This window comes from Bemisia tabaci, chromosome 4, assembly GCF_918797505.1.
Source record: "Bemisia tabaci chromosome 4, PGI_BMITA_v3".
NCBI classification, from domain to species: Eukaryota; Metazoa; Arthropoda; class Insecta; order Hemiptera; family Aleyrodidae; genus Bemisia; species Bemisia tabaci.
Window position 1 is genome coordinate 58,980,167 of NC_092796.1, and position 27,315 is coordinate 59,007,481.

The following is a 27,315-nucleotide window of genomic DNA, read 5'->3' on the forward strand; positions in this document are numbered from 1 at the left end:
TCTGGGGAGGCTCCTTGGACCCTTTTCTTTGAGTCCCTTTTTGGACTTGGTGAGGTCCTGTCGATCTCTTTCGGTGGCATGTTTTTCTGTGCCCCCTTGGATCCATTGTGGTGATGGGTCCCTGTAGGCCTTTGGCTCCGCTTGGAATATTCCTAGTTTTGCCCGTTGTCATATGTTAAAAGTCCTTTTAGAAAAGAGCATTTTCCTCTGGTAATTTATTTTTAAAAATAAAAATTTGATTTTAAATTTTGGAATTTAATATTAAAAAAAAAAAAAAAATAGGATACGCATTATCATCCCTCGACACGCTACTTTTACAAAACGGAGGTGATAGGAGGCAAATTTTACGACTTGTTTTACGCAGATTTACATTGTTTTCAATATTCATGGCGAAAACTCGATGTTTTTACAGTTTCGATTATCTTTTGCCCATCTATAAAATTCAAAAAAAGATACCCTGGAAAATAGATTCCTGGATAGATTTGATCTTCCCCGTTAAGCTGAAATGACCATGGCCTCCCTCAGAAGTTCTTACAGAAGCGAATGCCTTTCTCAGGAACCCCTAAACCACGACTATTCTGCGCTTGTAACGCAATTATTCTGGGAGCTTATCCGATCTCAAAATGCGAGCTGAGGCTCTTTAATGTCGACGGCGAACGAATTTCATTTTTAATTATTTCTTGTAAAGGAATGAGTCTTCAGAGAGGTTCCAGGGATCACTGCACTGTGCCAGGGAGGCTTTTCTTTCTAGACTCAAGTTCCCTTGATGGAATCATTTCGCAGCACGATATCACTTGAAATTATTTCCTCGCACGCCGAGAAGAAGGGGAGAGACAGAGGCTCGGGGTGCGGGGGTGGGACCACAGCGAGTAACACATATTGGCGTCAGGATTAAGATGAACACTGCCCCTAATGCTGGATGGAGCAGCCCTGGAAACGGGCGAGGGAGGAGCTGACACTCATCTCACTCAACGCGAGGCTTCAAATCAGAGATGCTTTCATTTTCTTGCCGCGTAACAATCTTTTCAAGGTTACCAGATTTGAGCCAAAAATTCCATTTTCTCTCAGCTTAGAGTCCAAAAAGTGTGTCCGGAACCCCTATGGAATTCAAATCTGGAGCTTATTCTTTTAACTAATGTTTTTTAAAGACAATTTTTATTTGGCACAGAATCTGTGAGAAGGGACCATATATCTTTCGGAAGAAAATTTTCCAGGAGAGCCTTCTAGGAAAAATGGTCAAAATCGATTTTCTGAAGTTCTGCACGAGAGAGCTCTTTAGAAATCTATGGAACAGGCTGAGCGCGATTTTTGATTAATTTTTCATCACAGAGGATGTTATAGCTACTCCTTCTCTGTGTGCATGTCAGAATGTTGAACATCAATTGGACTGCATTTTGCAATGTGGAACTATAAATTCTGGCTCTTCTGGAAAAACACTTATGTGCATAGGGAAACTAATGGCACATTCGTAGTTTTTAAACCGGGCTAGAATTCATAGTTCCAAATTGCAAAATGTAGTCCAATTTAACCCAACACTTTAATCTGGAACTGAAGAATTTTTGTCTTGGAACTTCAAGACGCAATATCCCCCTCAATTTTTGACATTTTATAGTCAAACTTGCGACAAAAAGTGTAGATATTCTCTGCTCCATGTAGCGGTATCAATGAATCAATATTGAATTTTTAGAAGATACGGTCCCATTTCACCGATTCTGTCACATTGACACTAAACATCTGAAGTAGCTATACCGCAATTAAATTGATTTCTTCATAATTCCATGGTTTTTTTATTATCTACGCCTAAAATTTATAAAGATCCAATATTTTCTTTTTCAGACGCGGAGCTGCCTTTCATTCCCAGAAGAATGTTGATTCCTTAGAACAGAGGCTAGGCAAACAATGCTTTGACCCTATAGTCAAATAGAAAGAAGAGGAGGAAGAAAAAGAAAAGGGCGGAGATTAAAAGGAAAAAGAAGGAGAAGAAGAATACACATTTTCCAAGTCAAGAGATAAAATTGCTGTCTTAAACGTGGGTCAGAGAGGGGTTAGCTGATTGGGTTCTTGGGTTGGGTTTTTTGGGCTTGCAATCTATTCAAACACTGATAAGAGTTTTGCCAAAGGCAAACTTGCCATCAGTGCCTTCGTCCCATTCAAAAAGAAAAATTAGGAATTTAGTTAGTAACTCTACACTTTAAATATTCTATACATTTTGATTCAAACTGCTCTTTTCAAGAATTCCTTGATGATAGGCTATGATTTACGCCAACTATGCTATTTTCAAAAGCATGAGGTTTCACTTGTTTTAGTGCAATCAGTTTTAGTGCCGACAGCGGCCCTAAAACTGCTCCATTAGCAAAGCGTCATACTCTGAAGAAATACTAAGATAGTTCACTGTAAGAACTGCATTTTGGCAACACGGTACTAATAGAGTCTCATCGTTCATTCATAATCTTCTTTCAGTTTTTCTTCAATCACGCACATTATCTTCCACAACTTGTTTTCAACTGTCATCACTATTTATACCGAAACATATTTTTGTTCATGGCAAAAAAGGGAAAAAATAAGAACACTCAACTTCCATCGGGAAGATGCGCCGAGGTTCTTCGGTTTAATATCTTTCTTGCCAGAGCTGCTGGATGTGCAAAAATTATTGTTGCTCCTGAGGCTAACAAAAATCCTTTTTACTGTTCCTCATACTTGAGATAGAGTAATGAGTTTTCCTCTCGCGCCAAATAGGCGGGAGATAGAAACGAGTGTTGTGTAATTTGGCAGGGACTATTTTTCATCACCAACTGGTGGAGCAGTTCATGATTATATGATTTTCTTTTTTTTCTCAGTTGCCGCAATGGGTTCACTCAAGATAACTCTCGCTCATTGCATTGAGAGTAGAGAAAAGCTATGGCCGTGCGGGAAAATAAAGAACGAACATGCAGGTAATACATTTTCCAAATATATTTCATTCCCATGCCGTTTCCTTGTTTGAAGGATTACCAAAAAATGAAACTAGGTTAATTTAAAACTTTTTCTTACCGATGTTTTTCTTTTTGATTCTTGTTATTACACTACGGCCATCTAAAAAATTAAGACTTCAAAACATAATACGATTCGTAAAAGTTTATGAAAAATTAAGTCCTACAAAATGGGGACTTAGGCAGGTAAATAAATAGGTAGCTACCAACCTCAGCTTAAGCAGATATTACTGTATCATGGCGCGAAAAACCCTTAAAGTTCCAAAAAACCGATTCTATGATATATTTTGAAGTTAGATAATAGTAAATCCCAAATTTGAGAAAAACATGATTGAAGTTTGCCAGAACTGTTACATTCAAACTGTTAGAGTCAAATACGTCCAATTTTGAGCATTTGGTTGTGCTTACACCACGCTCCAGAACAGTAAAAGCCCAAAACATAAAGGAATAAATTTGAATGCTTTGGAAATCATTAAATTTGACACTAAACCACTAATATATTTACAAAAAGCACATTATATTTTCCAGTTGTACATATTTCTTTTTCATCAGTTTAAAAGATAATAATCAATGCAGAGAGTACAAACATTTCAAAATCATGAGTTGAAAAACGCTGACTCCGCGAGTTTAAATATTAGAGCCTAACACAGAGCGGAGCGGCGTGTTAGCAGCGCAGAAGGCGCACTGGCGCCTACAAACCTAACGGGATACTTCACGCATTGCGCAACGCGTGAAGTATCCCGTTAGGTTTGTAGGCGTCTATGCGCGTGTCGCGCTGGCTGCCTGCCGCGCCGCAACGCTTTAAGCAACTATTTCGCGTCAGAGGCGTTGCACAGTATCCTACAAGAATAAAGGCGCACGAAATAACTAGTTAAAGAGGACTTCCAATTTTGACTTCATCTGTTACTGAAAAATGTTTAATTTGGCATTGGAGCGTTTCCTAGGCTCCCGCTTTGGTTTTCATCTTATCATATCCGTACAGTGTACGTATAAACATATGTTTTTATCTGCTCTTAGAGTCTGTTCTTTTTCATGACTTGATTCATGAATGAAATGTTTTTAAGAATGCAGGTAGTAGTAGTATGCATTTATTTTTGAGGTGGTTCCTGTCATTTAAATGAGAAGAAAAAAATGTGGACATAACATGGCCACAATTTGGACAATTTTGGACAAATTCATGGTTGGACATTAAATCATGTGGACTTACTAAAGACTGGACTTAACGTTTAGTGGACATAAATAGCGGTGGACATTTATTTAATGGACGAAAGGTAGGTGGACATAAAGTCCTGGAAGCATGTTGATATCTTTCTACTCCAGTTTTTTCCCTAAAACTGAAAAAAAAAATCGATAAATTAAAGTATATTTTATCTTTATTGTTTCTATTAGTTTATAAATATGAATTTGGGCAAATCAGATAGCACGTCCTTAATATTTTATTGGCCTGGTACTCTGCCGTGATAGCAAAGAGAGCCGTAATTGCAAAAATGAAGTTTTGAGAAAATGGGCTCAGTAACTTCGAAGCAGAAAATTCTATCGTAAGAGCCTCCGTTATTTGTCAAATTGCCACCAGATATCCTAAAGACTCATAGAAATCCCCTAGATTATTACGATTCGACCGATTTTATTTCGATCATATGAAAAGGATATTATACATGTTTCATGTTAGGCTATGGTGTTAGGCAAAACGGCCGTAAGTGCTATCTTCTGCATGCATTGCGTTTTGGACACACGATAAAATAATTTTCAGGTAAGAAATTGGCAGGAAAGTAAGGCATTTTACTTAAAAGTTCAAGCTTTTAAGCAAAATCCCAATGGCTCTTTGGAGGAATAATGGTGGTTACGGCTGCCTTGTCAGAAACCACGCCAATTTTTGCGCACTTACGGCTTCCTCACAAGTCTGGTTTTTGTAAAAATGAGACGATTTTTTCTATTTCAGCTATTCAAGTGATTTCATCTGAAAGAAATTAGACGAATTGTGTAGGACACTAGATTTAGAAAATTTGACAGTTACGGCTCTCTTCGCTATCACGACAGAACCAACCAAAGATTATTTATTCAATCAAAAATCGAATATTTGATTTTTTTTAAAAGACAAAGCGTATGATTCAGACAGTACTCCTATTGGATTGGAATTTACTCACTCCGAAGCTCCGCGCTTTGAGGGCCCCTTTGGTTAAGGTGAAATTTACGAGACGTCCCAACAGTCCGAGCACTGCTAATCACAGAGCAAACTTCAGAATTATGCAAACGCAAAATCAGTTTTGCAAATATTTGAATCGCGTAATCCTCGTTAGAAATGGATCACCCAAGGCTCTGGCGCCGACTGACCTGTATTCACGATCGGATCGGCAAAAATGTACTAATTCTGAGCGAAAGTTTCCATATCCTATTAGGATCCAAACCAACGAAAGTTCCTCTAAAGTTTTGTCTATTCACGTTTTGAGACTGTAGTAGTGAATTTAGAGTTTCCATTACGTATTTCATTGACTTTATTTTGGAATATTTTTACCGTTTTACATCCTTGAAGAGGTCAAAACTTAAAAATGACAGAAACATTTGTCAGAGTGGTAAAGACTCTTAAAACTGTCTTTCGCAGGATTTGGTGGGGTGTCTTTACTATGTTATCGATTTTCAGATCGCAAATCTTGACAGTAAACCAGGTACTTAGCTTAAACTTAAAGTTCAACATTTGGGTTTAAACTTTTAGTTTCTCTTGTACACTTTCAGTACCTGATAGTACACACTTTTGGTGCAACTTTGTGCTGGAGTCCAGAGAATAATAAACCCCAGATATATCATCAAAATTCATCACATAACTTTATCATCTTGTCTAGCACCTTTTGATAGAAGGAAAACTCATGAAAATCGGCCCAGTAGAAGGATAGGACAAACTTTGAGAAGGGAGCATTCTACGTAACGCACTTTTTCGGCTTTTTTTACCCCCCTCCCCCCTTTGTACCCCATCCACTAACACGTAAAAACGAAATGGCGTAACGTTCTCCTCGACCCCCCCCCCCCCCGGTAGAGTGTTACGTAATTTATAGACGGTCCCCGAAAATTGAAAATTTAGGGGCTCAGAGTGCCTTTTATGACGGACATGTTGACAGTTTTCATTTATCTCCGACGCGAACAAAGATAGCACCGTGGTTTCATTCATTTTTCTTGTTAATCCTTTTTAAATGATAATTTTTCGTAGAATGTATCAACAACCCTATTGGAAGTTACCAAACATATGAATGACAAGAGTTGATACACTACGTGTGAAAAGCGTAGCTATATTTAACTTCAGAGGCTTCTGACCACAGTATAACAATGAGCTGACAAGCAGAAATAGAAAAATTTTCCGTTCTTGGCTATTCATTGAAAGTGCTAGTGTCAAAGCAAACATATAACGACGATCAAGACAATACTCGATTTTCCCTGTTCTGCTCTATTTTCAGGCGGACTTGATACATGTTAATCAAGTTAAATTAGAGTTTGCGAGAGATCTAATTCAGTACATGCGCGAACTCCTACCGTTTCTGTAACATTTATTAGCACGCCGGTAATGTATGCAACTGGTCAAGAGGAGTCGATGACATTGACCAAAATCATTTCACAAGTAAAGGACTCGGTCGAAACTTGTTTCAAAAAGGTCTTTATTTAATATGCAAACTAACGATCCCGAAATGACAAGGAGGGTCACGATAATTCAAAAGCATCACTAAAAAACTTATGATTGGCTAGTATCCGAATCACATTTTATGAGTATAAAGTTTACCTACAGAGTTTTAATGATAGATCTGCCCCCAAAACTTGAAGTCGTTTTTTTTAAAAAAAAAAATATTGAAAAATTGAATCGGTCAGTAACAAAAGGGCTCAAGCGCCAGATATAAAATACTGAAAGAAAGAAAAAAAAGAAAAAAAAAGGGGCGGGCGACTGTATGAATCAACCCGTTTTAAAGTTCAGATCAATTAATATTGTGATTAATTAATTAATCGCTTTAATGCTTTAGAGCTCTGAGATTTATTAGGGTCAATTAAAACGGTTACCATTTTTCTCGAATTCTTATTTTTGGCGTTTGAGCCCCTTTGTAACTGACTGATTCAATTGCAAACGCGCATTTTCGACGCAAATATATATAATGTATTAACATGAGGTATATATGAGGAATTTTTCAAGGTATAATTTTTTCAAAGATTTGATCAGTGTATCTCGAGTAAATTTTAAAAATTCACTTTTTTCTTTTCGGAGTTGTTAATTTCAGACGCATCTCGGACCACCATGGATTCAATCTGTAGTTCGTGAGTCCATGATATCAGCGTTTTATATCGACAATATTAATATTCATCACACTCCGTGATGTATGTCAAATAAATCGTTAAAAAAAGGAAAAATGATGAAGCCACAGCCTTTAAAATTTGAGACCAATAAAATTGAGGGTATGGTACTTTTTATCAAACTTGTAAAAGCAACCACGTAGGTACGCACAACTCAATGCTCGTTCTCTCTGATCCATCTTATTTATTAATATAAGGGAAGGAGGCATGTTATAATCAGAAATAAAAATAGGAGCCTATAATAACTAACATGTAAAATTAATGCTGAATTTCAGAGATTTCCAAGATTTCAGTTTCTGCATTGATTTAGAGGTTCAAACAAATGAATGTTCTTATTCTTGTAGTTTTAATTCTATTTGTATGTGTGCCAGCCGCGCGTATAGGTATGAATATTATAATCGCTGCTTGTTTCGGTCATTCGAGAGGAGTTGGGCAAACCGCCGATAGTCGGGAATCTATCATATTACGCGTGAACCCCACCCAATTTGTACCTCAGTAATTTATTCGGGTCAAGTTTGATGGAAGCTTGGATTTCAAATACTTAATTCGCCTGATAGGGTCCATGTTCAGATTTAAACACATTATTTTGACGCTCAAATTTTGCCTTTATTAAAGCGTCATTATTTTTGTCATTCATTAAATGCCAGTGCTCGTGAGCTAGGGAGTTAATTGTCAATTTTCATCCAAATTTCACGATAATCTAATTTCGAAGTTCCTGCAATTCGTGGATAATAATTTCATATAAAACCCTAGAATTCTACACCTCAAATGGGAGCAAGAAGAAAGATGAAATGCTTCACTGAAAAAAAAATTACTGCCGTGAATATTTTTACCTTTGAAAAGTGAAAAAAATATTAAACTCTAAGAATGATACCTAACTAATATCAGTTCCACCATTGGATGCCACTAAGCGGAATTGAACTACATTTAGAAGTAAGACACTGAAATTTCTGGCCCACCCATGCTTCCTACCTGCGCAGGGAAATTGAAAGATCACGCAAATTACATTGTTACTAAGCTGAGCCGGAAATCGTATTTTCTTAACTCAAAAAGTGGTTCAATTATTATTCATGTACGAAGGAACACCCGGATTTAAGGATAAGATACAGACACCATTGCCTTTGGGCGGTAAATTTTAGGTTTAATGATCGACAATTTTCTGTTAAAGTAAAAAAAGAGGACTTCTAGATTTTTTAGATTTTTTCAAAGTAACAGATACGTAGGTAAAATTTGACGATAAGTAGGTCAAACTTGTGTTATTCTCAGGAATTTTCCTGGGAAATCGGCAGAACCCTCGGACTTTTCCTACCCCTTTGGTATGTGGTTTCTTCCGACAAAATCATCACGAGGGCTGCAAAATTCTAGCTACCTCGGGGCAGCAAAAAGGTCAAATCCTGCCATTTGAATCGATGCATGCTAAAAAGGCGTACAAAAGTACAAAAACTCATGATCCCTGGTTTTTATTAACTACACCGAACATTACTGCGTATGAGTTTATTGACTTAGGCCCTTTTAGCATTCATTGATTCATTCACGAAGGGCATCTTAATCAACAACGTATATTCAACTGCCATGCTTTAACAGATACACGTTTTTTCAGCACTCCCTTTGTTGATTGACCCCTTTTGAAGATGTCCAATTAAGATTGCCACCTACTCCTCCTTCTCCTCGCAAAGCAAGGCTACTGGGAAGTGAAAACGAAATTTATTTCACTGCTGTTGCTTGGAGTCTTAACAGTGTAGCAATGTTGCTTGAACATTACTTATACAGCAAGTCACAAAATTACCAGCAATCACAATGAGGCCGAGAAATTTCTAAGATTTAGCTGTGGCTCTTTTTTGTGCTGAATCAAACACCTGGTGACACATCGAAGATTTTTTGCTCCGGTTTCCTACTGGCAACATCGCGTGGACTTTTAATCCTTATAATTATTCAATAATTCAATACTTGTTTCTATATGTATGCTTTTACCTGATCACCTATCATCAGTCGATATTTCCTATTAAAGAGTAAAATTTCTGATGAGCTTTTCACAATTAATAAGTCATTTTTCGAGGAAATAGCGTGTTGCACTGGAAAAAGGAACACATTGGATCTAGAGTCCAGACACTTGAAAACATTGATAAGAAAAAATACTCTTGATTCAATCCGATTTAAGCTTAAATCAAAAGGAAATCCGCTCAAATTAAAAGGCTTGGTTCTTGATTTAAGCTTAAATCTGATTGAATCAAGAGTATTTTTTCTTGTCGGTGTTTTCAAGAGTCTGGACTCTAGATCCAATATGTTTTTTTCCAGTGTAGGGAAACCTGGTTTCGAGGAGCTTGCATTATAATGTTCTAGACGCCGTACTTCCAAATGCTCTCATTTATTTTTCTACATCTTAAAGCATGGTTTTGGATCTGGAATGCGCGCCCTGCGTAAATAAGGCCCAAACCATACGCCTTTCATCAAAAATGCCTCCACTTGGAAACTATTTCACGTATATGTAAAATCTCTGACTCCTAAAATTTTCATTTCTAGTCACAGATTGTTTTACTGTTCTACCGGACCAATTTTTATGATTTTCGTGGTTATCAGATAGGTGGCAGTCTCTGAATGAGCCCGTTCCATTCAGATTATGAAACCCGGTGTTTTAAAGTTGTGAACTCTCGCACTTACACATTGTAAATGTTTTTTTTTTTTTTTTTTTTTTTTTTTTTTTTTTTTTTTTTTTTTTTTTAGCACAATTCGTTCTAAAGATTTACCGAACTGATTTGCATGATTTTTGCGGTTTGGTTTTATAGCTTCTAGATGAGTCGGTTTTTAAATTAACTCACAGGGTCCCGAGAATAGCTCCCCCTGGGGGTTGGGCCGCGTAGCAGGTAAGGGGTGTATCCCCCACATCGTGAAGATCCAAAATACACATTCTTCATTTAGAAGGCATTGCCTTTATCACTATCTGAACTCTAAGGTCTTTATCACTGAAAAATGTCTCAAATAATGCTTCTTCAATCGTCGCGGAACTGCGTTGACAACATCGCTTGGACATTACGTCACGCCTCTGTCATACGGACGTATCTCAATTTCCACATAATCCCTGTCTTACATACACTCAAAAAACAAGTATGGGAAGAGTGACTTACCGGCCGAATTATGGATCATGGAGCCATAAAATATAGTTCGTGGAGCCATGCTTATAGGTTCACGACTAATAAGGTATGGCTCAGAAAGCCATCCCACCTTGCAGGGGTGATGGGTGCAATTTTGCAGGTGATATTGCTTCCGGAACATTGTCTTTGTAACATGGTTCCAACGTTGCTGCAATATTAGGTGGCAACATCGCTTGAGAAACGTTGCTTGAAACATTCCAATAACATTGCATAGCAACATTATCTGCAAACGTTACTTAGTAATATCAGGGTAACGTCTTTGTAACATTGCACACAACTTTTTTGTGAAATATTTTAAAAACGTTGCAAGAAACATCACGGTAACATTGCATAGCAACATTATCAGCAAACTTCACATAGTAATATCGCAACAACGTCACTTGTAACATTGCACACAATATTGGTATGAAATATTCTAGAACTGTCGCAAGAAACATCACTGTGACATTGCAAAACAACATTTTCCTCAACCTTTGTTTAACAATATCACTATAATGTTAAGATGCAAACATATGAAATATTTGATATATATATTTGATATGATATATTTATATTTTACATATACATTGAAAATATTTTACAAGACGAACTGAAAAAATCTCCTTAAAAATATACAATGCAGGGGAAGTCAAATTATTAATTGACTTGATGCAAATGTAGGTATGACGCCACGGGTAATACAAAACTAAGAGATGCGAACTGAAGCTTGATCCTATGCAGCCTGTGCAATATGTTTCCGCGAAATTGCATCATGACGTTGCAGAAATATTGCAAGATGATGCCTCCATGAACCATCACAGTAAAGTTGCTGAAACATTGCAAGGTGAACATTACCTTGCAATGTTTCTGCAATGTTGTGATGTAATTTTGCAGAAACATTGCAAGGTGATGTCTCTGTGAACATCGCCGGTGATGTTGCATTCTGTTTCATAAGTAAATTTACCGCATCATTGATGCAAAGTTGCAAGACTAATGTTGCATACCTATTGGTGATGTTGTCGCAACGTTGCTGCAACATTGCTTTGCTGGGTGGGATACTGTAGACAGTAAGTCACTTTGGTTAGAAATTATGGATCTCCGAGCCATTTTTTATGGGTCTCAGAGTCATACCTTTTTTTGAGTGTATGAATCCACTCATCATGAGGCTCATGTGGAAATCAAGGTACGTTCCTCCGTTCGAGAAGTGACGATTATTGCCTGCAACATCGCGCATCAACCTCCCTCACAGGATGAGTTGCGGAACTCCTCCACGAGCATAGAGACTCCGGTATGTGCTAATTTCTGCTAGAAAAAAATTGACTCGGAGGAGAAGAGGCAGAGGAAGACGAGGAGTAAAAAAGGACGATGGAGGAGACGGAGAAGAAGACAAAATACGGATCACGAGACGTAAGAAGCTCTGACGGACGCGAAAGAGCTCTCGATCACAACAAATCGGCTGTTAATTTCAAAAATGACGTGCGCTGATTTTTGCACGGCGGCGGCGGGCGGTAGCGTCGCGACGCACAGTGTGACGAGCTATTAAAAGTGGATGGACAAGACATTTCTGACCAAAATTGCAAACTTTTAATGTATATTTTGTCACGATTTCAATTTCAAGGGGTGTTTTTAAAGGTAATTTGGACGTATTTCTGTCAAACGGAAGTAAGCGCCAATTAGAGTTGTTTTGGAGGAAATTAGAATGCCGGATAGCGCGTTCTGTCAAATGGAACCAAGCGCCAAAAGCATTGCGAGTATAGGACGGAATGAGCCCGACGCCCGATTCCGCCATAGAGTACATAGAGTCGTAATGTAAATGGGAGAGCTGGCGCCATGTTCTGCTCGACGAGTTCCGAGCCCGGTGTGCGCCGAGTTCGGGTCACTTTTTCGATACATTTTCGATCCAAAATGGCGGTGTGGAATACATGGTGATTCCTATCTCCTTTGTTGTTGTTGTTGTTGTCATCGGATGGCCGGGTACCCGTGTATCGCAAACAATCGATTATGTATCGAAAAAGTGACCCGGCGTCACACAGGAGTCTCGGAATTCGGGACATGGAAAATGCTTAAAAGTGGCGCCAGCTCTCCCAATTACATTACGACTCTATGTACTCTATGGATTCCGCAGCCAATCCAAGCCCTCCTCTATACCTTCCTCCCCCGATGGCGCTTAGTTCCGTTTCATAGAAATACGTCCAATTTCACTAAAAAAACCAATGGAGCCACCTTTAAACCCTTTCCGTCTCATACTTTCAATGATGTAAGCTTCCAAAGTTTCGGAATTTTGTCCGAACTCTCTCGTGGACTGTTTCCAGTGTGCGGCGGGAGCGGCGAGCCGGGCAATTTGCACTTGGGTTCATTATTCACCTGCGCCAAGGCCGGATTTTGCCGGGCCCTTCCTCCGTTCGGTTGGGTTCCGTCCGAGGTCCCATTTGTTGATGTTTCGGATGAGTTTATTCCATATTTTATCTCTTCGGAGTTCGTCGCTCGCTCCGGCTCTGGGACTTATCAATTTTGAGGACCTACCTCCAGCCCGGGCGCTCCGCCTCATCGACGTTGGCCACCCTTTGAGAATTTTCTCCTCGCTAATTGCTCGAAACCCTCGAATCGCGACGTCCACGCAGGTTGTGATACGCTCCGCGCACTCATCGCTTACATCCAGATAAAGTTTTCTCTTCGCGTTTCCAGTAGGACGCGACCCGCCCTCAGTCAACTTGTAAGTCGATTACGCTCATTATTTTGTCCATCTTGTGATTGTTTCCATGTATTTATTATTTAGGTGAAAAATGAACGTTGAAAATTTGCAAACCTGGGTTTCATGCAGTGTTCGAAACTCACAGGCGCCAACGCGCCCAATAAGTCGGTCATGGCGCCTAAAAAATGAAGGCTCTGCGCCAATGTGGCCCCTGAAAATTGCCCCTTTCCCCTCCGAAAAAATCCTAATTTTTCTGTTTCGTGATTTCCGAAATTCCCCCCGAGTTACAGTTACTAGTTCTGGGACTAAAATATCTTTTATCTAACTTTTCACCAAAAGCGCCGTGATATATAAACAAAAAGTCGATCTGGCCCCTGAAAAATCTTCAATGACCCCTAAAAATCGAGCTTGATGCGCCACATGGCTCCTGAAACACAAAGGTGAGTTTCGAATACTGGTTTCATGCGTGAAGAAGAGGGTCACTGAAAAAAAAGTATGGTAACATCTCCATGAGTCTACTCGATTATTTACACAGTGATACTATAAAGTGAAAATAACCACAATTATAGTAGTTTTCACCAGAACTCTGGTGATATTTACCATAAAATGGTGATGGTCAGTGTTACTATAAAGTCTGGTGTTTATTATCATACTTGTATCACTGTGTCAGGGTATGGTAAAATCTACCATATTTTTCTTCAGTGTAATAAAATAGTGCTGGGTCTACACTATTCTACGGGGGAAACAAGGCCAAAGGTGCACTTTCAATTATAATCAAAAAAATGATTTCAATGTATCTGACTGACCTGAGCATTCTTCTCCCTCAGTCCTGTGCTGATACTCATTCGAGCTCAAAATTTTTAACTCATTGAAATTTTTGAACTTTTCGGCTTTGCTTTCCCCGCAAAACAGTGTGAATCCAGCATTTTCTACCTTTTCACTTATAGTTCAGGCCACATATTTTAGTGTTTTTTTTTTCTCGTGTGTAGATAAGTAAATTATGGCCGAGCAATTGTTTCAAAGTCGAAAAATGCGTATCTACAATCGCGACGTTGCAAATTTCCCTCTCATTTTTTGTTTTTTAGAAAGAACACCAAGAAACGGGTTTTCTGAAAATTTTCGGTTTACTGGAATTATTTAAAAATATTCCCAGAAATTTTCAGAAAATCTCAATTTTCTTTACCTAAATTTTTCTTGGAAGACGTGAAACAAAATCGGATATTTTCGGAAAATACAACAGATATACGTGTTTTTCGACTTCAGCCATCAAAATACATCGTAGAAGAAGCGTAATTTCACATTTCCACTCGCACATTTTTCTTCACACCAAGACCCGAGGGCCTCCTCGGATTTTGTCCCTTCTAACTCTTCTTCTTCTTGTGTTCATCCGTAGAAACCCCATTAAAGCTTCCTGAATCTTATCAGCGCGATTTAGCTCACTAAGCATCTAATAATTGATGAAATTACGTTCAGTTCACATGTCGGGTTCGCTTTTGGGTGTGTAACTCCGTAATATACATCAATTACTTCAGCCAATCGGAATCCGGAATATTATTCACTAAATTTATTGAAACTGCAATCATAATATAGCAGGGCAGTAATCACTTTATTTCCCTATAACGGCTTGTTTAAAATAGCGGCAGAATTATGAAACAAGCGGTAAAGCTCTTATACGCTCGTATTACAGAAGCGCTCAGGTATTTTCTATGTAGGCACATCGCCACTAGTATACTCGAATTTTATTGGCAGGTCGAAATCAAAAAGTGCTCCCTATTGGATGAGCGCTGAAAAATAGAGGACTTCAAAAGGAAGTAGTCCTTACATTCATTGTTTCTCCATTGGCCATTTTTCTGCAAATCTGGCGTAATTTAAACCTAATTATAATCTATATATTTAATTAATATATTTAATTAATTATTATCATTATAATCTATCTATTAGGTAACTCCTTGCGTCTTATGTGGGACGAGGCTTTCTTCTTCATCAGACAGATTTTTTTAGAAACATTATATATCAGCTTTCTGTTGCGTAGTTGGCCCGCTGTTAGTGTAGTGGTTGCAGCGCCGCCGCCGCCGGTTCAGTGATTAGGATCCCGCGATCGATTCTCGGGGAGGCGACGCAACTTTGACGGTCTCAGATAACGTGGGGTTGGTTGTAAAGTAAGGACTAGAGCTGATACGGGCTTTCACAGGCTCTCCTGAGGTTGATCCTTTTCCACGACCAGCAAAGGCGTGTTTTTTTGTACAAAGGGTTGATTGTAAAAAAAACATGTGTTTCTCAAGCTTTTTCAACCAACTAGGATTAGAACTTTTTCTTAAGTCGAATCCAAAAATGTTCGGATCCTTCTATGATGGAGAAATAAGGTTCATACTGATGATTAACCTCTCGAATGATTATTACCTGTAAAAAATTAGCATCAATAGTCACGCATACCTCAACGAGACCAAAGTGTTTTCCAACTTTAGATTATAATACCTTTATCTTGGGTAAACACTTGTCATTAAAGCTTTATTTTCAATTGGCATACGCAAAGAGCCTTATCATTTACACGGTGTCAGTGGGACTTGACTGAATTGGATTTTTTCTGTCACTAGGCGCTGTTGCAAAGTTACGTAAATAAAGGGAAAAGGGCATCTTTCCAAGCAAAAGCTCCCACTTTTTTGAACGATTTGGCACAGACACTTGTAGTTTTATGAGCTACTTGCGTCATCAGAGGTGCCATACCTCGCCTTGGTTTCTTTTTCTTCAAAAATCATCACAGCTTCAAAAAGAAGTATCCGACTCATTTCAAGAGAGTGGATTTGCATTTCCTAGTCTCATGTTTCATTTTCGTTTGAATATGTACCAGATATATGATTGACGAGGTCATGGCAAGATAGCATCAAAACTAGTTTTGAAATCTTTGATGTTCTCTTCTAGTTACAGTTTTATAAAAACGCGATAGGCTCATATGCTCTTGAAATTCGTCAAAATAACCTAACATTCCAAACGCATCGACTTGACAACCAGTGGCAAAACGTGAATGATCGATTATCGATATTTCTCTATTTGAGGCTATGGTGAAGAATCGATCATTAAGGTATTCATTGCGAATACCCTGTTTGTCGACCCTTTTCCCTAGGCTTAAATGACAGATCAATCGCATAATAACTTGCATCGATAAAATCGCTACAATGTGGCTGTGAGTGCAAGAAAGCCAAAGAGCCTTCAATCCCTTGGATATGCAACAAAGAGTACCTTCGAGCTGAAATAATTGTATCCAGCCCCCTGACACCAACGTAGTATCTTGTTCCTTTGTTGCGTTTGTCGGCTGAAGTACTACTTAAAAAAAAGCTCAACACTTATTTTAATACTTAATATGTTTTTGACTGCTAATTTTTCGACAGGATTCCTAACTCATTTCTTCTCAAAATGCGCGACTTACCTCCTTTTTCTTGTTTAATTCAGTCAAAATGAGATCGACAGCCTACTTTCTAAGAGAGACGTATTGGTCCCTGTTTTATGATGATAAGGAGCTGTCGGATTAAAAATTTAAGGACAACTAGATAATACTTTTCTGCAGATGAGATGAAAAGAAATCATAGATGTTTCAACTGAGTCAACAAAATGACTTCTTTGCAAGGGATATCGATGGCTAAAAAGCGGAACCACGTATTTCCATTGCGGTGTTTTACAATCTAATTCGAAAAAAAACAAGCCAACCTCATTTCTCGAAATTTTTACAGATTATTCTACCGACAGAGAGGTAAAATCAAAGAGGTGTTCAAGAAATTAAGTTGACCAGTTTTTCAAAGAGAAAATAAGTATGACAAGAAGTCTGTGACATCTCAAACAGAGATACGCGATTCTTTGGTCATTACTTTGGTCATTGATATACTCCTAAGGAGATAACACGGTACTAGTTGTGTCTTTAATATATGTATTTAAATTTTGAAGGACATTTTAAGAAATATCCGCGTGGTGATCATTAAAAGAAGACGCGAAACGTTAGTTCAACATTGTAGGAAATCTATTGATAACCTCTTTTTAAATCATCGAATGTAATAATAAACTTCCATTTTCCTTATTATGTTGATGCTCCTCAAGACTTTCTCAAAGACGCATAGTCATTTCTCATCATGACAAATGCGAGGCTCAAATTGAATATTTTTGTGACTTCAACTCATTCGCTACACTTCTACAATCTCGAGGAGGCGTTTATTTTAATATTGCGAAGGCGTGGAATTCATGAGAGTAGATTAAGTACGAATCGAGTCTGAATGATTTATATAACCTCTTCAGAGTATAATCTCCTTGTAACATACTAATCAATAGCGGTACAACGAATAGATCAATCGAAACGAGGTAAATAATTAGTCAAGTAAATCAACCCGCGTTGTGTGAAGAGGGAAAATGAAAACACTCAGCATTTCGCGAAATTGTTGGAGAGATCCGGCATTTTCGGCTCCCGACTAATCGCCTGGGGTCCATCTCCTGCGTACAAAAGTAATTGAATAAAATAAAACCATCTAGTGTGAACACAACCTAATATCGGTGAGATGTATCCGGGTCGCGATTTTTAACTTATCTCCCGAATATGAGTTGCACCTAATTGGCAGCATTGAGCAGAGTATTGAGAGTTCACGCCTCGCGCCATCGCGCCTTCAATTTTTCAGACGCCAAAAAAAAAGAAGAAAAACTCCTGTATACGGCAATGCATCATAATTCGGAGGGGAACTGTACTTTTGTTCCAAAGGGGTGACAATTACAATAATTTTGTCTTTCAAAATCCTCCCACTTTTTTTTTTATTTTTACATTTTTGACTTAAGATACTTCAAAAATTTTTTATACAACAGAGTTAAAGTATTTTTCACGCTTATTTGTCATAATAAAGGTTGAGGTTTTTAATTCATTAACCTTGGATTAGCATCAGGCTAGGGTTAATGCACATCCATGCTCCAGGCTTTCAAATTTTCAGGAATTAGACCGAATGCAGTCTTTTTCAGCAGATCCATCCGATTTGTCGTCACCACCGGGATTCAAACCCGGGACCTATTGGTTTAGGGTCAGACCCGCTGACCGCTATGCCAACCTGGTCGGATTCTTGAAAGTTGGATTCAGGAAAATAATAGTTTTTTGGCATACGACGTCCACGAAAGAATCTAGAATAATTATGACAGTTTTTTTTTTAACATCCCTCGTTTTGACTGAGGTAAATCGTTTATTAGACATAATTTAGATGACCGTATGTACATCCCTTATAGGTGATGTCAATGATCTAACTATTATTTCCGATATTTTCCCTCAATAAAAAGAAAATTACTCCACCTTGGACTAATCATAAAATAACTAAGCTTTGTCTATTTGATTGGTCTCGCGGCTTTGTTCTTTGTAAATAATTTATTGCCGATTAATAAGTTATTCAATACTCAAAACAGAACTCCCGGTCCATTTGCGGTCACGTTGAATTTCAATTAAAAGCTACCGGAGCGGCTAACCACATAACTATACCAAACACAAACCATAGTTGCGGTGGCACCACACCAGAATTCAAACGCAGAGGTAACGCACGTGGAGGTGTGGAGATTTGAATAATGTAACCTGATCTGTGGGCTGGCTCGTTCTTTAGAAATTCGAAAATTTGGAAACATCAACCATTACTTATATTAATGGAAAGGGAGGGGAAAAGTCTCTTTCCAGGTTTTTCAATGTTAAATGTAAATGCAAATATTCGTATGACAGTTTCATTTCAGACATAAATAACACAAAGCTTCGGTAACAGAAATTTCAACTTTTGAGGTTTCTTCGTACTTCACTTTACATTTTCAAACGCAATTCAATATTCATTATCAGTGGCGTGGCGTATGCTTTTAAAGGTATAGATTGACCTGCCACATAAACCTATTAACAAGGATCGAGAGACAGGATGTTCGCAACGTACATCTTAACTATCGATTCCTAACCAGGGTCGGACTGGCTTGCATCTAAGGGACCCTTGGCTGGTTAAAGGTGCGGAATGTGATATTTCCTGGTAGGGCATTCCCTACGTGGAGAGGGACTCAGAAAATTTTGGCAAAGCAGCACAAGTTCGCACAGAGTAAAAATTGTAAAATTGAAAGTATTGAAGTAACCGACAAACTTCTGAAATTAAAGAAAACATAAAGAATTAAAGCTGTTTACATGAGCTTAAGACGTGGGTCTGCAAATCCATCCTAAAAATGAATCAAACAAGAACCTGAAAAAAGAAGAAAGAACGAGTATCAACACAGCTGAAGGTAGGAGAGATGTGTTCAGGCCTCTTTTTTAAACTTTTCTCCCGAATCTGAACGACACCTCATTGACAGCATGTAGCAAAGCATTGAGAGCTCACGCTTCGCGTCATCGCGCCTTCAATTTTTCAGATGCAGCACGGGCGTCCATCAAGTACGAATAGTATTATCTCTGCGCCGTTGTAAACGCGCATCCTTTTCCTCGTTTTATTTCCATACTGTATTTGTTTCCGTTTGTCTTACTCGTAATGGTATCACTACGTGAGTAACACAGCCGATAGACAGGAAACTCGTATTCGGGCCTCTTTTTTTAACTTTTCTCCCGAATCTGAACGACACCTCATTGAGAGCATGTAGCAAGGTATTGAGAGATCACGCTTCGCGTCATCGCGCCTTCAATTTTTCAGATGCAGCACGGACGTCCATCAAGTACGAATAGTTGTATCTCTGCGCCGTTGTAAACGCGCATCCTTTCCCTCGCTTTATTTCCATATTGTGTTTGTTTCCGGTTGTCTTATTCGTAATGGTTCCTCAAACTAGTTACATAGAGCAGAGCATTGCGAGTTCACGATTCACGCCATCGCGTCTTATGTTTTTCGTATGCAATGTGGACATCCATCTTGCGCGAATAGTTATATCGCGTTTGCACTTTAGATGTCTTTTATTTTTGAATTTAGAGATAAATTAAGGTTAAGTTTGCCCGAGATATGCTATGGCATGTCTAAATAAATTGCCATTTTGAAAAGGAAGAAATATGTTTAAAATTCTCTCAAGAGGTCTATAAAGCACGTCTAAATATCAAACCGACCATCGCTTCTTGGGGAGTTACACATAGCGAATGAAGGACGGGGATGATAAAGCGCCTGTATCTCACCAAAAGGGTGAAAATTTCACAGAGAAGTGTTCACAATTCAGAAAGTATTTCTTGGACCTGTGTTCACCTATATCATGCGTAAAAGCATTTCTCCTAACTCTATCTTCTTCCGTTCATTTAAGAAAATTTCCGCATATATTTTCGGTCGTTATTTTTTTTCTCTTCTTATATTCTGCTATCTGTCAGAGGGGCGCGTTTTCGGCGCGCCAAAGGGGCGTATCTATCAATGGCAGATTGGTCTTACGGCCAGTCCGAGCCTGTTTCTAAGCATAGCCTCAAATTGGAAGATACCGATAATCGATCATTCACGCAATCACGCATAGCCACTGTTCATTAAGAGCTTAATCAACACACTTATTGACGCGCGACAGACGACGACGCAAAGTGCAACGTAGACGATGCGTGAATACAACTATACGTACTTCATGGATGGCCATGTTGCATCGGGCAATAATTGAAGGCGCTTCTGTTCACCCCATCCTCGCCATAATCTGCGTGGTGGTGCATTATCAAAGAAACCCCATAAATCGATGGTCCGTTGAAGTCAAGTCAACTCATTGACGTGCGTAACTGGATACCAGCAACGCGCTAAATTTGACATGGAATCATTATCATAACACTCAGATTGACTGTTCATTGTCTACTTTTGGTACCTACAAATATTTGCATCAATGATTGACATGATCATAGTACGATTTGCTGTATTGTCTTAAAAAGCGTAATTTTTCAAAAAATTGATCATTTTGCTGACGCCATCAAATTATACCTTAACTGACTGCCACATTTTAAAAAGCGACATTTTATCGGCTTAGTAAAATCATTGTTCAGATATTTCTTGCATGGCTGCGGAAATAAGTAATATTAGTGATGCATGTGTATTTTAAAGCGAAGCCCTTGCATCAATGGCCATTGACACCTCTACAGTTAGGTTGCATGGATTTGTTATGGAAAAAGTGAACACATTTGGAAGGTAGTAGTAAATAAAAAAGAACGTGAGTGAGGAAAAAAGAAAAGAAAAATTGAAGCACCACAAGAATAAGTTGCAATATTGGTTTTTTTTATGAACCTAAACAAAACTATTAACTCCTTCAGCTTTCAGGCTCTCTTCCTTGGGCGAAGTTGTACAATGCCATTAGCAACATTTGGACGTATTTCTATCAAACAGACCTATGTAGAGGTGAGAAATATGGGGTGTGCTCGTTAGTTCTCTGGCCGTAAGAGTGAATGAGAATAATAAAGCACCAGTGACGTCAGCGGCAATGATCGAGCACACGCGCGAGGGGGTAACATCGTCGGGGCGCTTTAACTCATGAGCCCTGTCCACAACGCTCTCTTGCCATGCCCGCGGCTCATGAATCCCGCATTCAGTTGCCACATAGTTCTGTTTGATAGAATGTAAAATCCCGCTTTTCCAATTCTTCAAAAGGAATCACGCCCACTTTTACATTGCTTCTTATGCAGCTTCCTAGAGCACACCCCATATTTCTCACCTCCACATAGGTCTGTTTGGTAGAAATACGTCCATTTCTCAGTACTATAGGTTCTTTTCTGAGAAGACTCGGTCCAATATGAGTGCATTCAAAATACACTTGTAATGCAGCGCAGAGCTCAGGTAAAAAAATCCTGTAGTCGAGAATGTTGTGACAAGCTCGTAAAGTTTCTTCTTATCTACTTAAGTAGGTCCTTAGCCGTAGCCTCCCCGTTTCCTATGTCATGTCCACTTTCGAACACCACTCATGTCATAGACTTGACGCGCATGATACTTTTCACACAGCACATTGTAACATTCAATTACTAACCTATCACGATGAGTCATTTCTTTCTGTGTATAATATCATTGGTAAGATGACAACATACTGCCGTGCTATGGAAAAACGCCGTATGAGCATTCGAGAGTTGCCAAATTTCCTCCGTTAAAATGTTTATACTGTAGGGAATCATGAAAATTGCCTCTGACATTTTCAAATAATATAGATTTGATTGCGAATGAAAGTCTCTAAGAAATTCGAAGAAAAATAATCGAAATATCCCTGAAAATTCGTTCTTTGTAAAAGGTAATTTGGCAACGTGTGAAAGCTTATGCGGCATTCTACCATAGCCCGGCAGTATAGCTAGGTAACTTCCTTCCAAGGGCACCAAACGCGGAGGGTGGAATGTGACCTTAAAGATTTTATCAATCACCCTTCGCGTTATAATCGTGTTCCGGAGGTTCAATTTTTTCGCTGTACACATTCAGAAGTCATGATGATATGGATTTTCAAAATTCCAGTAACTTGAAAATTCAACCATTTTAAGGCTGAATAACGTAAAGATCGCATACCTCGGTTTGCGATGGATTCGTTACCCACAATTGGACTGCATTTTGCAATTTGGACCTATAAATTCTGGCTCATCTGAAAAAACACTTACGTGCATTGGGAAACTAATGGCACATACGTTGTTTTAAAACTGGGCCGGAATTTATAGGTCCAAATTGCAAAATGTAATCCAATTAGTCGATTAAATAAACGATGAGTGAACTATTACTGTGTATAAAATAATGAATTAATTAAAATAGGAGCGGAAATTTTGGAACACCCTAATGTAGATACGTGGTTTCGCACTTTAGGCATCGAGATCCAATTAAATTCGCCTAATGATGATCGGCGAAGAGGGTGAGCAGGTTGGGTTTTTGCAAATTGGATTAAACCAGTTGCTCAACTCTTTTGTCATAAAATTTTTACTCTGACGAAAGGCCATGTATCTTCATTTCCACATGAGCCTCGGACACTATAGAGTTATACGGTGAATAGGACTCACGTATTAATTAAGGTACACCCTTTACGCCAGAAGAGCGACGATAGGTTGACAACATTTTGCAAAAAGGGACCACTAATTCTGGCTCATTTTAGGAACAACAAAGACGACCATTGATTTCCCTATGCAGAAAGGTGCTTTCATGGATGAGCTAGAGATTGTGGTTCCTTATTGCAAAATGTAATCCAAGGCATCATTAGGCGAATCTGAGCGCTGACTTCCGAAAGAAACTTTTAAACCACGGGGAAGATCGCAAAGAGAGGTCTCCGGAACATGAGTTGCTTCTAGTCAACTGTGTTTTTGCACTGTGCAGGCTATACTGGCAGCTATATTTGGCGTTAAATGTGCATCGGTCGAAATTATCGAGAGGCTATTCTACCGTGCTAAGGAACAACGCCGTATGAGCCTTCATGCGTTGCCAGATTCCCCTCAATATAATCGAAATTTACCGGGTATTTTTTTTAATGATTCGCCTCAAATTTTTCAGACGATTTTTTTCGCAATTCGATTTAAAATACTTGAAAATTTCAGGGATCAATATGAGCAACTCTCCTAAAAAATACATGATTAATCTGGGGGGAAATTCGGCAACTCTCGAATGTTCATACGTCGTTTTCCCTTAGGACGGGAGTATTGATATAGGCTCGCACTTGAGGCCGGGCCGGGGACCTTGGGTGCTGCGGCCACAGTTTAGATGTCAAGGAAAGTGCAAGTCGGTCGTCTGCGCGCTGCCACTCCCAGCCCAATTCCTCATCGAGAATCGATTTCGTATAATTTGAAGATCGCCCCGATCGGATCGCCGCTCGCCACTTGCTCTTCCTTCACAGCACGTCATATTCTTTCTCATATGTCCGCGACTTCACCCCCCCCCCCTTCTCCTCTTTCCGGCTGCATTACGTGGAAAAAATTAAATGAGGACCCGATGCCGGAATGGAGACAAAATACCCCTGCGAGATCATGTGCCTCAACGCGTCCCGTATCGTTCATTTTGACTAGACTAATTCCATAAGCAGAGTATGACTATACTGCGGACTGATTTTTGAAGTCGATAGACAAAGCTATGGATGAAGAAGACACGATAAAGTGATCCTATTCGTTGAAATAGGTCGTTGTTATAGGGTAAGAGGCTGCATGGATTTCATTTTGCAGTAAGGAACCACTATCACTAGCTCTTGTATAAAAGCACATATCTGATTAGGGAAACCAATGGTATGTATGGTGTTTCTAAAATGGGCGGGAAATAGTGGTTCCTTATTGCAAAATGTGGTCCAAATGATGGACTAACTATAAACTTTCTCTCGTTGGTTGCCGTTATTTTGTCTATTTCTTACCTCTTTCGTCCATTGTAACCACCCGCTTCCACCAACAGGATTCCTCCCCATCCCTTTTGTCTTTTGTGTCTATCGCTTTGTCTATCAATTTCAATAATCAGACCGCTGGAGGATCCTTCTCTTATTGGCTTGGCCGTGTTAGGTCTCATGGAGCTCTCAGGGGCCGTCCACCATAAATCTTGTAACGCTCTATGGGGGCCTACGCCACAAAAGCTTTACATGGGGGAGAGGGGGGTCAAAAATTTCGAAAAAGTACAATATGTAATTTACGAACGGCCCCTACGGATAAAAAAGAAGGAGGATTACTTGGACAGTAAGTGGAACTGCGGTTAGTAGCCTGTTATTCCGAGCAGTGGTTGGAGCTTTCAATTCTTGAAACTTGCTCTAATATTGCGAGGAGTGCAGAACGTGTAGCCAAAACGACTCACTACACTGGAAAAAAAACACATTGGATCTAGAGTCCAGACTCTTAAAAACATCGACAAGAAAAAATACGCTTAATTCAATCGGATTTAAGCTTAAATCAAGAACCAAGCCTCTTAATTTGAGCGGATTTCCTCTTGATTTAAAGCTTAAATCTGATTGAATCAAGAGTCATTTTTACTTGTCAATGTTTTCAAGAGTCTGGACTCTTGATCCAATGTGTTTTTTTCCAGTGCTTAACGACTAGAAATAACACAGGTAGTTGGACGAGTGACCAAAATTCAACAGATTCTGAAAACTTTGCCTATAATGCGATGGGTCAGAGGCGACAGAGCTAGTTTTATTCCTGTGCGGTTTGACAACATATCGGACTCAATGGACTGCATGCGTGCGCAGGCAGCTGATTTTCATGAAGTGGTCCTTGCACGGGTATCAGGGGCAATTTTGCAGTATTTGGTTTCCATACATTCGCCACCGATGATCCTTGGGCTGACCCCAGTCCCACCGCTCCAAGACTCGATTCTATTCCTCCGCTTCCCGATCAGTCCCCGGAGAGCTCCTTGTCATCAGCAACCTCTCATCATGCCTGACTCATCCACGGATGACTTGAGAGCAATCATATGCATCTCAGAACTACAGAATCATATAGAGCATCTCCGTGGGGCCTTTTTGAAAAGAGCCTAGATATTTGGACCGCGTTAAACAGAAAGGAACGAAGCCACATCAGCTATCGCCTTTAACTGGGCAATTTAGTTTTTTACATGAAACGGTTCTGCGGATTTTCGGGCAAATTGCAGTGAAAATTCTCCATAGTTTGAAGCAAATTCCTTAAAAATGTCAAAGGAATCCGCACAAACGTTCTCTCGTAAAAAATTGTATTGCCCAGTTAAATTTGGCAATAGCTGATGTGGCTTGGATCCTTTCTGTTAAACTCGGTCCATTTAATGCAAGAATCGACCATAGCGTTTAGCAAATCAGTCATGACCGAAGTGCGAAACCACGTGCGAAACCAATTGCGGTGTCTCGAAATTGGATTACATTTTGCAATAAGGAACCACTGATTCTGGCCCAATTTAGAAACAAAATACATGCCATTGGGTTCTTTTTGCAGATATGTGCTTTTATGGGAGAGCCAGAGATAATGGCTTCTTATTGCAAAATGTAATCCAATTACAGATCCTATTTTATTTTTTCGGGGAGAAACAAAGCCAACTTCATGGCTTGAAAACCACACACAGACTATTTTGCCAACAGAGATGAAATACAAGGACATTTTCAAGAAATTACGTTGACTATTTTTCCACAGATACAAATAAAGTATTATGGAAAGTCGAAGACGGAGACACTTGGTTTCACACTTTGGCAATTCATCTACTTGGCGTTTTTTAAAAAAAAAAAAAAATTCAAAAAAATGCGGAGAACGGATTTTTTTTAAAAAAAAAAATGTTCATCACATAAGGAGCACCATGTAATTCTAGGTGGAGCGCAATTATTCAGCTATGCATTCACCACTGCAAAAATGTCAAAGGAAATCGAAAAGGCCAGCGTGCATAAAGGCTATTTCAATTGTAATCTTCCGTCACATTCTTACGGCGCAATGATACAACTATTTGAACTCTCCGGAATGCGTGAGGTATCACGCCGCATTTGAAGGCGTTTTCAAAACAGCCAAGTTCCGATACCCGGATTATCGTTTTGCATGGTTCATATTATTTTGTTATATTTCGTACCACTTGTTAATTGTTAATCCTCGTATAAAAACCACCCATTAGCTAAATAAAATTGAGGAGCTTTCCGGAAAAAGGCACATACCGAATAAACAAGTTGTGACGTAAAAATGAATAAACGTAAAATTTCAAAAAAATCACCAAATTTTTTCTTCTCTAAAGAATGAATTAGCATCGGAGATTCTGAAACACTGCAACCGAGAGATGCCTTTTCTGCACCCAACGCAACGCCTCAATTATCGCTAGGTACCGTGTCAGCGGTTGTGTATGTTGTCTATTCACTGGTTGAAGGGGCAAATAGTATTGAATTTCAATAAAATTGAAATAAGTTGCCATTTATCTAGCGTCGCAAAGTGCCTAACTTTCTTACGGATGGGATGGAACTCATTTTCCTGATTGACTAGGTGGCTAAAACTGCTCCTTTGAAATCATTTTTCCACGTAAAAAGGTTATACTTTCTGTTAGTCCACTCAGAGATAAATACGCGAAAAACTGAACAGATCACGTCTTCACCACTTCCAAACAAACGCTGGAATTTTGAATATACATGTCGCAGGCATTTTATCAAATGCCCAGGCATATACTTATATTTTCAGATTTTACGAGACTTTTTACATTGTTATACGACCTCTCAAAGTTTCAATATTTTGAGACAAGAAATCCGCCAAAAATGAAAAACTGTCATCGTATTTCTACTTCAAAAATGCTCCTTACATTACTTCAACCGTCTAAATTGTGAAAACTTTTTATTAATGAAATGCTGCATATTCTGGGATAAAATTGCATTCAAGAACTAAAGAAAA

The 27,315-nt window shown here is 39.0% G+C and overlaps 1 protein-coding gene across 1 annotated transcript in view; it reads left to right on the forward strand.

The window, feature by feature from the left end:
• The first annotated feature begins 12,865 nt into the window (after window positions 1-12,865).
• LOC109042592 (synaptic vesicle glycoprotein 2B) overlaps window positions 12,866-27,315 on the forward strand; it is an 82,692-nt gene continuing 68,242 nt past the window's right edge. Inside the window, exon 1 of the mRNA XM_072300169.1 lies at window positions 12,866-13,133. The gene's annotated coding sequence lies outside the window, so the exon portion shown is untranslated. The remainder of the gene's footprint in view (window positions 13,134-27,315) is intronic.